Here is a 12,559-nt window from a genome sequence, read left to right as displayed (position 1 = left end):
CAATTCCTTTATGATACTAAGTTCCTGGGGGTGCCTGCTGCAGTAGCGATAAAGAGTCTTTATTCAGAATGATCATGTACCCAGGTAAACATTCTATAACCCTAAGGAGAAAAAAAAGTGAATAACTGGGATCAACTAGCAGTCTTCAACTCAATTGTATAAAAATATTCAGGTCTCTTATTTTAAGCCTCACAGCCATTAAAATTATTTTTCTTAAAATAAATAAATATAAAAATAAAAAGAATAAAATTATTTTCCTTAGCTTGTTTAAAGCAGGCTACTAAGCATGCCCCCACCCCCACCCCACTTTTGTCTGCTGCTGTCCTGGGCCAACTGCACAGCTCCAACTACCTGCAGAGCTGAGACTTCTTCCCTAAATGTAGCAACCATCACCACCTACTTTCCAGAAATGAAAAGTGTTCTGCACACTTCAAAAGGTCTTTTAAGCCAGAGAAAAATGGGAGGACCCAACCCTGGGTGGCTGGGATCAGATAAGACAAGGAAGAAGATAGAGAAGAAAATGTGGGTTCAAGATGCCGGCAATAAACTCAGCTGGAAAAAACAGGCAGGAAGTGATCGGACCTGATATTTTAGCTGGGAAAGGTGGCCAAAGGGCCAGATATAGTTGGCATATAAAAAGAAGTGGTAGCTACAAACTAAATGGAGTTAGAGGCAAAGAGAAATGAAAACCAGAAGTTTCTCCAAGGTTATCTTGCTTAAGTAGAAGGTGAAGTTGCAGTGTTGCCCAATGCCTTAGTGAGACATTAAGTGCGTTCTCCTCACCATGACTTACTAGGGAAGTACTGAGTTATAATTGTCTTATAAACTAAGTATTATATATAATTAACCAGAGATGGGGCTCAGAAGTAAACTTCAGTGACCTCATTAGAAGCATATCATCTTACCCACAGCCTGGGTGTAGAAGAAAAACAGCAATAGGTCAGCAACTGAAGCTGGGAAAATCCTATTGGATAGTTTGTCTTATCCTACGGTCTCTCATCACATCTACTCATTTTGTTTCCAGAGCATCCTTGGTATCATGAGAGACTAATGATGCAAGGGAAAGAAGAATCATTACCTATTCAGGACTCAGTGGGGTTGATGTGACCTTGAGACATGAGAGAGAAAAACCATGGCTCCAGAGTTCTGAAGACCACTCATAAGATGTGCCTTATCATGTTAAAGCCACAGCCCCTGACTCCCAATATTTCTAATTGCATCTCTCTATTTGCTATGACAGAATGACCTTAATCTTCCCCAAACCGGCTTCAGTATGTATTCCTTTCCTCAAGGTCTTTGATGACTCCACATTCACTAGATGGTGGAACCCAGATTCACTGACCCGCATCCAGAATCCTTTAGGCATCCCAGCTCACCTTTCCAACTTCTCCTATCACTTGCATCATGAACCCCTGGCTCTGTGTATGAGCTGCCTCTTGAGAGTGCCCTCTGTGCTGTTGCCTTTGTGTTTTTGACATGACTCGTCTCCTTTCTAACTACTCAAGTCTATCTATTCATCAGGGTTGTGCTCAAATCTGGCCACTACTGAGAAGACCCCCACAGTGCCCGCTGTCTGCCCTACCCATTGACTAAGCAGTCCTACTCTGCTCTGTGCCATTCATTCTGATGTCTGATCTGTTACTTAAGTCTTGTGTCTCTATCTGAAGTTCCTCTGGTAGGTCCTTCTTGTTTGAGTCCCAATTAGATTGTAAATGCCTACACTAAGACATGATGGATGGGGGGTGTAGTACAAAGCCTGGCAAAAGTAAGGATTCATTGTTTTATTGAATTCTAGTGTCAATTTTATGTTTCTGATGATCATTTCAATTAATGTGGAATGGAAAAGCATAGCTTTTCTCTGTGATATAAACATCCTAATTTTTCTTAAATAGCCTACAATGAAATTGCTATCTATAAATTCCAGTGTGATGTAGGGAGTTGAGAAATGTCAGCATACCCTCAGATGGCTAGGCTTTGACAGATGACCACAGAATACTGCATTTGTTTCACAGTGTTGTTAATTCACATTCATTTTCCACAGTCATTTCAATTCACAGTAACAACAACAATCACATGATTTAAGAAAGAACTCTGTTTTTTAATGGACTTTTATCCTTTAATGGAAACATGTGCCATATTCAGGTTCTTAGAACATTTCCTGGGAGTCATGGCTAAGTGCTGACCTCAGCACATTTAGAAAATACTTTCATTTGTGGATGTTGTTGCTTCATTACCCTTTGGTAAGTGTTGACAATTCACATATGCCCAATTTAACTCAGTCTGAATATTTTTGACCCTTTTAGCAAATTCCACTTTTCTTCTTTTAATAAGAATTTATTATTTTGGAATAACTTTAAATTTATAGAATAGTTGCAAAGATAGTGAAGAGTTCCCATATATCTCTCATCCAGTTTCCCTTAATATTAAGATCTTACACAACCATGGTTCAATGATCAGAATCAGGTGATTAGCTACAAATGACACCACTGTTAGCTAAACTCCAGACTTTATTTTGATCTCAGCAATGTTTCCACTAAGGTCCTTTTTCTTTTCCAAGATCCCAATCAACATTTCAAATGGCATTCAGTCATTATGTCTCCTCAGTCTCTTCTGGTCTGTGACACTTTCCTAGACTTTCCTTGCTTTTCATGACCCTGACAGTTATGAGGAGCACTGGTCAGGCATTTCATAGAATGTCCCTCAGTTCAGGCTTGTCTGATGTTTTCTAATGATTCTGACTGGTGTTATGGGTTCTGGGAAGAACCACAGAGATGAAATGCCTTTCCCATAGCATCATATCCAGGGGTACCTGACATTCCCTGAACATTATTGATGATGTTAATCTTTTGGTTCATGTGGTGTCTGCCAGATCTCTCTACTGCAAAGTTGAAATTTTTTCTTTCCGTACTCTGATCTTGGGAAGCAAGTTACTAAATCCAGCCTCCATTCAAGAAGGGGAGGACTAAATGCCACCTCTTAGAGACGGGAGGATCTACATATATTTTTTATTTATTCATCAATCATTTACTTACATCACTGTGGACTCATGTATATTTACTTTATACTCTCAGTTATAATCTAATGCTGCATTATTTATTTTGTTGTTCACATTTTCTCAGCTTTGGCCATTGGGAGCTCTTTCAGGTTGGCTTCTGTGTCCCTTTGACATGCACCATTCTTTTGTTTTTGCAACACTTCCTTAGATGTACCAGGCTTAGCTTATACTTTCTCTGCCTCAGCCTGGTATCAATCATGTTTCCAAGGAAGCCTGGTTCCTTTCACTGGAGAATGGTAGTTAGAAACCAAGATCTGGGTGAAAATGTGCTCATCGCTACTGGGGATGTCACTGCTTCTTGGCACTCTGAGAACGTAGCTTTAGGAAGTGTATTAAGTATGCTGATCCATGTATACACACATAGTTACAAAATCTATCTACCTACCTACCTATCTGTCTCTTTATCTATGTATCTATCTATCTGTCTATCTCTGTCTACCTATTAAATTGATCATGAGTTTCTAGATCAAGCATTCTACCCTTGCTTCTTTGTAACTTCTTTCTTTGTAAGAAACCTGACTCCTAATACCTACCATTTACTTACTTATTTCTTCAACTCTAGTATAGATGTAAATTACTTTCAGAATTGTTAATCCATACCCCTGTAAGAAACAATTTACAAGATTGTATACAGTGTTTAATGTACAATTCTTTAGGCTCACAGTTTCTAGTCAAAATACTAGTTTTCAAAGTTACCTGGGCCAGCTCTTTTTTTCCTTACCTCCTTCAGTGAGGTTATATCATACATTTGTATTACAGTTAGATTCATTTGTCACAGTCTGCTTTCCATGTTGGGTGCACAACATCCTTGTTGATTATTCTTTTAATTTGCGTACAGTAAAACTCATGCTGTATGAAATTGACAAATGTATAGTATCATCATATATCTACCATTCTAGTGCCATACACAACAGTTTTATCATCCTAAAAGTTCCTGTGTTTTCTTTGCAGTTAACTGCTCCTCTCTCCCCCAATCCTTGGCAACTATTGATCTGTTTTCCATCCGTAAAGTTTTTCTTTTTCCAAAATGTCATATGAATGGAATCATATAATATGTAAGCTTTGGGGTTTGACTTCTGCAAAATGAATTTAAGATTCATCCATGTTGTTGTATGTATCAGTAGCTCATTTCTTTTAATTGTTAAATTGTATTCCATTGTATGAATGTTCCACAGTTTGTTTATCCATTCACCTGTGAAAGGACACCTTGGTTACTTCCAGTTTATGATGATTATAAATAGAGCTACTATAAACATTTCCGTAAAAGTTTGTTTTTGTTGTTTGAACATAAGTTTTCTATTTACTTTGATAAATAACTGTGAGTGAGGTTGCTGGATTGTGTAAGACTCTGTTTAACGATATGCTATGTTGCCAAACTGCTTTCCAAAGTGGCTGTACCATTTTGCATTCCCTGTCAGCGTTTGGTGGTGTTATTGTATTTTATTTTAGCCATTCTAATAGGGTCTGTTTTCTTTCTTTTCTTTTTTAAATTTAAACTCAGTTAATTAACATATAGTGTATTATTAGTTTCAGAGATAGAGTTCAGTGATTCATCAGTTGCATATAACACCCAATGCACATTACATCATGTGCCTACTTAATACTCATCACCCAGTTACCTCATCCCCCCACCTGCCTCCCCTCTAGCAACCCTCAGTGTGTTTCCTATAGTTGAGTCTCTTATGGTTTGTCTCCCTCTCTGATTTCATCTTATTTTATTTTTCCCTCCCTTCCCCTTTGATCCTCTGTTTTGTTTCTTAAATTCCACATGTGATTGAAATAATATATTTGTCTTTCTTTTATGGTAGAAATGGTAGATATGGTAGTAAATGGTAGATATTTGTCTTTCTCTCTGATAAATGGTAGATATTGGGAGCCAGGTTTATTACCATCAGAGAAAGGAGTTACAAAGAAGCAAGGATAGGTAGAATGCTAGCATGAAGCTTGAGGTGTTGGATTTAAGCTGGGGACATAGAAACTCATGATCAATTTAATAGGTAGAGATAGATAGATAGATATACAGATAGATGTATAGATAGTTGAGGACATACATGTAGAAGCTTACACCAAAGCTTATATATTATATGATCCCATTCATATGAAATTGACTATTTTGTTTAGCATAATACCCTCTAGTTCCATCCATGTCATTGGAAACAGTAAGATTTCATTTTTTTTTTTTTTGATGGCTGAGTAATAATCCATTGTATATATATGCCACATCTTCTTTATCCATTCATTTGTCAATGGGCTCTTTCCATTATTTGGCTATTGTGGACATTGGTCCTATAAACACTGGGGTGCAGGTGCCCCTTGGGATCACTATGCTTGTATCTTTGGGTAAATACCTAATAGTACAATTGCTGGGTGGAAGAATAGCTCTATTTTTAGCTTTTTGAGGAACCTCTATATTGTTTTCCAGACTATCTGTACCAGCTTGAATTCCCACCAGTAGTGTCTGAGGGTTCCCCTTTTTCCACATCCTTGCCAACATCTGTTGCTTCCTGACTTGTTAATTTTAGCCATTCTGACTGGTGTGAGGTGGTATCTCATTATGGTTTTGATTTGTATTTCCCTGATGGCTAGTGATGTTCAACATTTTTTCATGTGTCTGTTGGCCATTTGTAGGTCTTCTTTGGAGAAATGTCTATTCATGTCTTCTGCCCAATTCTTGACTGGATTATTTCCTTTGGGGTGTTGTGTTTGATAAGTTCTTTTAAATTTTAGATACTAGTCCTTTGTCTGATATGTCGTTTGTGAATATTTTCTCCCATTCTGTAGGTTGTCTTAGTTTTGTTTACTGTTTCCTTTGCTGTGCAAAAGCTTTTTATCTTGATGAAGTCCCAATAGTTCATTTTTGCTTTTGTTTCCCTTGCCTTTGGAGACATGTCTTGCAAGAAGTTGCTGTGACTGAGGCCTAAGAGGTTGCTACATGTGTTCTCCTCTATGATTTTGATGGATTCCTGTCTCACATTTAGGTCTTTCATCCATTTTGAATTTATTTTTGTGTATGGTATAAGGAAGGGTCCAGTTTCATTCTTCTGCATGTGGCTGTCCAAATTTCCCAACACCATTTGTTGAAGAGACTGTCTTTTTTCCATTGGATATTCTTTCCTGCTTTGTTGAAGATTAGTTGACCACAGAGTTGAGGGTTCATTTCTGGGTTCTGTCTTCCATTCCATTGATCTATGTGTCTGTTTTTGTGCCAGTATCATGCCGTCTTGATGATTACAGCTTTGTAATATAGCTTAAAGTCTGGCATTCTGATGCCACAAGCTTTGGTTTTCTTTTTCAACATTCCTCTGGCTATTCGGGGTCTTTTCTGGTTCCATACAAATTTTAGGATTATTTGTTCCAGCTCTGTGAAATTGTCGATGGTATTTTGATAAGAATTGCATTGAATGCGTAGATTGCACTGGGTAGCATAGACATTTTAACAATATTGATTCTTCCAATCCATGAGCAAGGAATGTTTTTCCATTTCCTTCTGTCTTCCTCAATTTCTTTCATAAGTGTCCTATAGTTTTCTGAGTACAGATCCTTTACCTCTTTGGTTAGGTTTATTCCTAGGTATCTTATGGTTTTTGGTGCTATTCTAAATGGGATTGATTCCTTATTTCTCTTTCTTATTTCTTGTTGTTAGTGTATAGATTCTGTGCATTGATTTTCTATCCTGCCACTTTGCTGAAATCCTGTATGAGTTCTAGCAATTTGGGGGTGGAGTCTTTTGGGTTTTCCACATAAAGTATCATGTCATATGCGAAAAGAGAGAGGTTGGCTTCTTTGCCAATTTGGATGCCTTTTCTTTCTTTTTGTCTGATTGCTGAGGCTAGGACTTCTAGTACTATGTTGAACTATGTGGTAAGAGTGGGCATCCCTATTGTGTTCCTGAACATAGGGGAAGAGTTTTCAGTTTTTCCCCATTGAGAATGATATTTGCTGTGGGCTTTTCATAGATGGCTTTTATGATACTGAGGTATGTTCCCTCTATCCCCACGCTGTGGAGAATTTTAATCAAGAAAGGATGCTGTATTTTGTCAGATGCTTTTTCTGCATCTATTGAGAGGATCATATGGTTCTTGTCCTTTCTTTTATTAATGTGGTGTATCACATTGATTGATTTGTGGATGTTGAACCACCCTTGCATCCTAGGAGTAAATTCCACCTGCTTGTGGTGAATAAACCTTTCCATGTACTGTTGGATCCTATTGACTAGTATTTTGGTAAGAATTTTTGCTTCCATGTTCATCAGGGATATTGGTCTGTAATTCTCCTTTTTGGTGGGGTCTTTCTCTGGTTTTGGAATCAAGGTAATACTATCTCACAGAATGAGTTTTTTTTTTTTTTTAATTTTTTTTTAAAATTTTATTTATTCGACAGAGAGAGACACAGCTAGAGAGGGACCACAAGCAGGGGGACAGGGAGAGGGAGAAGCAGGCTTCCCACTGAGCAAGGGAGCCCGATGCAGGGCTTGATCCCAGAACCCTGGGATCGTGACCTGAACCGAAGGCAGATGCTTAACGACTGAGCCACCCAGGCGCCCCTCAATGAATTTTTAAATTCTTCTTTAATTTCCTTGTTGACCCATTCATTCTTTAGTAGAATGCTTTTTAACCTCCATGTGTTTGAGTTCCTTCCAAATTTCCTCTTGAGACTGAGTTCAAGTTTCAAAGCATTGTGGCCTGAAAATATGCATGGAATTATCCTAGTCTTTTGGTACTGGTTGAGACCTGATTTTTGACCCAGTATGTGATCTGTTCTGAAGAAAGTTCCATGTGCACTCAAGAAGAATGTGTATTCTGTTGCTTTAGGATGGAATGTTCTGCTCTGTATATATCTGTGAAGTCCATCTGGTCCAGTGTGTCATTCAAAGCCCTTGTTTACTTGATCTTCTGCTTAAATGATCTGTCCGTTGCTGTGAGTGGGGTGTTGAAGTCCCCTACTATTATTCTATTATTATCAGTGTTTCCTTAATTCTGTTATTAATTGGTTTATACAATTGGCCACTGACAAGTTAGGAATATAAATATTTTTAATTGTTAGATGTTCTTGTTGGATAGACCCTTTATGTATTATATAGTGTCCCTTTCATCCCTTACTACAGTCTTTGTTTAAAATCTAATTTGTCTAATATAAGGATTGCTACCCCAGCTTTCTTTTGATGTCCATTAGCATGATAGATGGTTCTCCTCCTCTCATTTTCAATCTGTAGGTGTCTTTGGGTCTAAAATAAGTCACTTATAGACAGCACATGGATGGGTCTTGCTTTTTTATCCAATCTGATACCCTGTGTCTTTTGATGGGAGCATTCAGCCCATTTGCATTCAGAGTAACTATTGAAAGATATGAATTTAGTGCCGTTGTGTTGCCTGCGAAGTCCCCATTTCTGTAGATTTTCTCTGTTTCTTTCTGGTCTATGTGACTCTTAGGGTCTCTCTTCGCTTACAGGATCCCCTTTAATATTTCTTGCAGGGCTGGCTTGGCGGTCACATATTCTTTCAGTTTCTTTCTGTCCTGGGAAGCTCTTTATCTCTCCATCTGTTCTGAATGACAGCTTTGCTGGATAAAGTACTCTTGGCTGCATATTCTTCTCATTTAGTACTCTGAATATGTCATGCCAGCCCTTTCTGGCCTGCTAGTTCTCTGTGGATAGGTCTGCTGCCAGTCTAAAGTTTCTACCCTTGCAGGTTATGGGCCTCTTGTCTTGAGCTGCTTTTAGATTTTCTCTTTGTCCTGTGATTTGCAGGTTTCCCTATTCTATGTTGGGGTGTTGACCTATTTTTATTGATTTTGAGGGGGGTTCTCTGTGCCTCCTGGACTTGAATGCTTGTTTCCTTCCCCAGATTAGGGATATTCTCAGCTATTATTTGCTCAAATATACCTTCTGTCCCTTTCTTTCTTTCTTCTTCTGGGACCCAATTATTCTAATATTGTTTTGCTTTAGGGTATCACTGATTTCTCGAAGCCTCCCCTCATAATCCAGTAGTTGTTTTTCTCTTTTCCTCAGCTTCTTTATTTTCCATCATTTTGTTTTCTATGGCACTGATTCTTCTGCTTCATTTACCCTAGCTGTTAGAGCATCCATTTTAGACTGCATCTCAGTAAAGCATTTTTAATTTTGGCCTGATTAGATTTTAGTTCTTTTAATTCTGCCCTAAGGGATTCTCTAGTGTTTTTTATGCTTTTTTCAAGCCCAGCTAGTATCTTTATACTCATTATTCTAAATTCTAGGTCCAACATTTTACTTACATCCACATTGATTAAATCTATGGCAAAGAGTATTATCTCTGGTTCTTTCTTTTGTTGTGAATTTCCTCCTTCTAGTCATTTTGTCCAGGGAAGAATAGACAAACGAGAGAACAAAATCAAAAATATCAACCATGACCCCCAGCAAAATATACACTAGATCAATCCAAAGAGATTAGAAACCAAAGGAGAAAAGGAAAAAGGATGGAAAAGATAGAATAAAATCTAACAGACACTAGATCCCAAAATTGTAAAGAAAGAAAAACTTATATATATACAAAAATAAAATCAAATACAGTGAAAGGAAGCCAAAAACGAATAATATATCTATAAAATATAAACATAAAATATGAAAGTTAAAGAAAGACTTTAAAAAAGAGTTGATAAAATGAGAAGCTAGTTGACAAGGAAAAGAAGAAAAAGAAAAAAATTTTTAAAGATTTTATTTATTTGTCAGAGTGAGAGAGAGCACAAGTAGGGGGAGCAGCAAGCAGAGGGAGAAGCAGGCTCCCTGCTGAGCAAGAAGCCTGATGTGGGACTGGATCCCCAGACCCTGGGATCCTGACCTGAGCTGGAGGCAGATGCTTAACCGACTGAGCCACCCAGATGTCCCAAGAAAAAGAAAATTTTAAACTGAAAGACTAAAGACTCATGAGACAAAAACTCGAATTCTATATACTATTTCCCCTAGCACAGGAGTTTTTCAGTTCTGTGTGATCCATAAACTTGGTATTAGCCTGATATGCCTGCTGGTCTTCTTGGGGAGGGGCCTGTTGCACTGATTATCTGGTGTCTTTGCCTGGGCAGAGTTGCACCGCCCCCTACCAGGGGGGTCCGAGTTCAGTGTAATCTGTTTCAGGTTGCTCTATATAGTTTTTGTTCCCTAAAGGCTTTCTGTGCTGCTTTAGAGGATGAAAAAAAAAAATAAAAATGGCGGCATCTTGATCTCCAGTCCCAGGGGCCCCCACTCTTCAGTGAACCCTCAGGGAAAAGCAGTCAATCACTTTTGTGTTTGCCAAACTCTACAGATGCCTGCAGTGTGCACCCCCACTAATCCTCCTAGGAGTTGAGGGGGGTTCTCACCAAGGTTCCTCCACTTGCTGGGCCCCTGCTCTTGGAATGATAGCTAGATCATGCATGCACCCTGGCCACTCCCCTCAGGCTAAGGAGGAGGGTTGGCACCGTTCTGCTGGTTGCTGGGCCCCTGCTCCGGAAGCGGTTGCCTGATCCTGTGCTCACCCGCACTGCTCCAGCAAGGGGAAGGAACAGGGTCTCACAGTGGTTCTGCTGCTTGCTGGGCCCCTGCTTGGAGAGCAGTCCCCTGATTGTGCAGCGGTTTGCAATTTATGGCAACACCAAGCAGAGAGACCACTCCCAGGCCCCTAATTTTAGCTGGCTTCCCCACTCCAATGTTTGGGAACTCTGCCACACTCAGGCACCCCCATTGCTTTTGTGACCCCGGGGATCCTGAGACCACACTGTCCCACATAGGATTCTGCCCTGCCTCGCCACCTGAGAACCTTTTAGGCAGGCATGTCCCTCACCAGAGCCAAGGTCTGATTCTGCTCAGCTGCTGTATCACTTTCCAGTAGCTGGCTGTTGGAGGCTCCCTCCCTCCAGGGTTTATCTTCCAATATATCCCCTCAGATTCACTTCTCTACACATCCTACCTTGCAAAAAGTGGTTGCTTTTCTATTTGTAGAATTGTAGCAACTCTTTTTGTAGATCTGGGGTTGAATTCACAGGTGTTCAGATGCTTTGATAGATATCTAGCTGAATTCAAGGGACCAGATGTAACGAGGGTCCCCTACACTTCTGCCATCTTCCCACCTCCCCCTTATTGAGTTGTTAACTAGGAGGCAGAATATTCATTACTTCAGGCAGGAAGCAGGGTTTCCCACCTTTTATTATTATTATTTATTATTACTATTTTCAATTAGCCAACATATAGTACATCATTAGTTTTCTATATAGTGTTCAATGATTGTTGAGTTGTGTATAACACTCAGTGCTAATCACAACACGTGCCCCCCTTAATATCCATCATCTGGGTACCCCATCCCCACACCCCCCTTCTCCTCTGCAACCCTCAGTTTGTTTCCCGGAGTCCAGAATCTCTTATGGTTTGTCTCCTTCTCTGATTTCTTCCCCTTCAGTTTTCCCTCCCTTCCCCTATGGTCCTCTGCACTATTCCTTATATTCCACATATGAATGAAACTACCTGATAATTGTCTTTCTCTGCTTGACTTATTTCACTTAGCATAATCCCCTCCAGTTCCATCCATGTCAATGCAAATGGCAGGTATTCATCCCTTCTGATGGCTGAGTAATATCCCATTGCATATATGAAACACATCTTCTTTATCCATTCATCTATTAAAGGACATCTTGGCTCCTCCACAATTTGGCTAATGTGGACATTGCTGCTATGAACATTGGGTGCATCTGCCCCTTCTTTTCACTACATCTATATCTTTGGGGTAAATACCCAGTAGTGCAATTGCTGGGTCATAGGGTAGCTCTATTTTTAACTTCTTGGGGAAGCTCCATACTGTTTTCCAGAGTGGCTGTACCTGCTTGCATTCCCATCAACAGTGTAAGAGGGTTCCCCTTTCTCCACAACCTCTCCAACATTTGTTGTTTCCTGTCTTGTTAGTTTTTGCCATTCTAACTGGTGTAAGGTGGTATCTCATTGTGGTTTTGATTTGTATTTCCCTAATGGCTAGTGATGTTGAACATTTTTTCATGTGTCTGTTAGCCATTTGTATGTCTTCTTTGGAGAAGTTTCTGTTCATATCTTCTGCCCATTTCTTTTTCTTTTTTTTTTTTTTTTTAAGATTTTATGTATTTATTTGACAGAGAGAGACACAGCAAGAGAAGGAACACAAGCAGGGGGAGTGGGAGAAGCAGGCTTCCGGCAGAGCAGGGAGCCCGATGCGGGGCTTGACCCCAGGACCCCAGGATCATGACCTGAGCCGAAGGCAGACACTTAACGACTGAGCCACCCAGGCGCCCCTCTTCTGCCCATTTCTTGACTGGATTATTTGTGGTTGTTGAACCATGCTTGCAGCCCAGGAATGAATCCCACCTGGTCATGGTGAATAATCCTTTTCATGTACTGTTGAAATAATCATGTGTTGAGTTGGAGAAGTTCTTTATAGATCTTGGATATCAGCCCTTTATCTTTAGTGTCATTTGCAGATATCTTCTCCCATTCCGTGGGTTGCTGCTTAGTTTTTTTGACTGTCTCCTTTGCTG

This window comes from Halichoerus grypus, chromosome 10, assembly GCF_964656455.1.
Source record: "Halichoerus grypus chromosome 10, mHalGry1.hap1.1, whole genome shotgun sequence".
Classification (NCBI taxonomy): Eukaryota; Metazoa; Chordata; class Mammalia; order Carnivora; family Phocidae; genus Halichoerus; species Halichoerus grypus.
Note: the sequence above shows the minus strand (reverse complement) of the source record.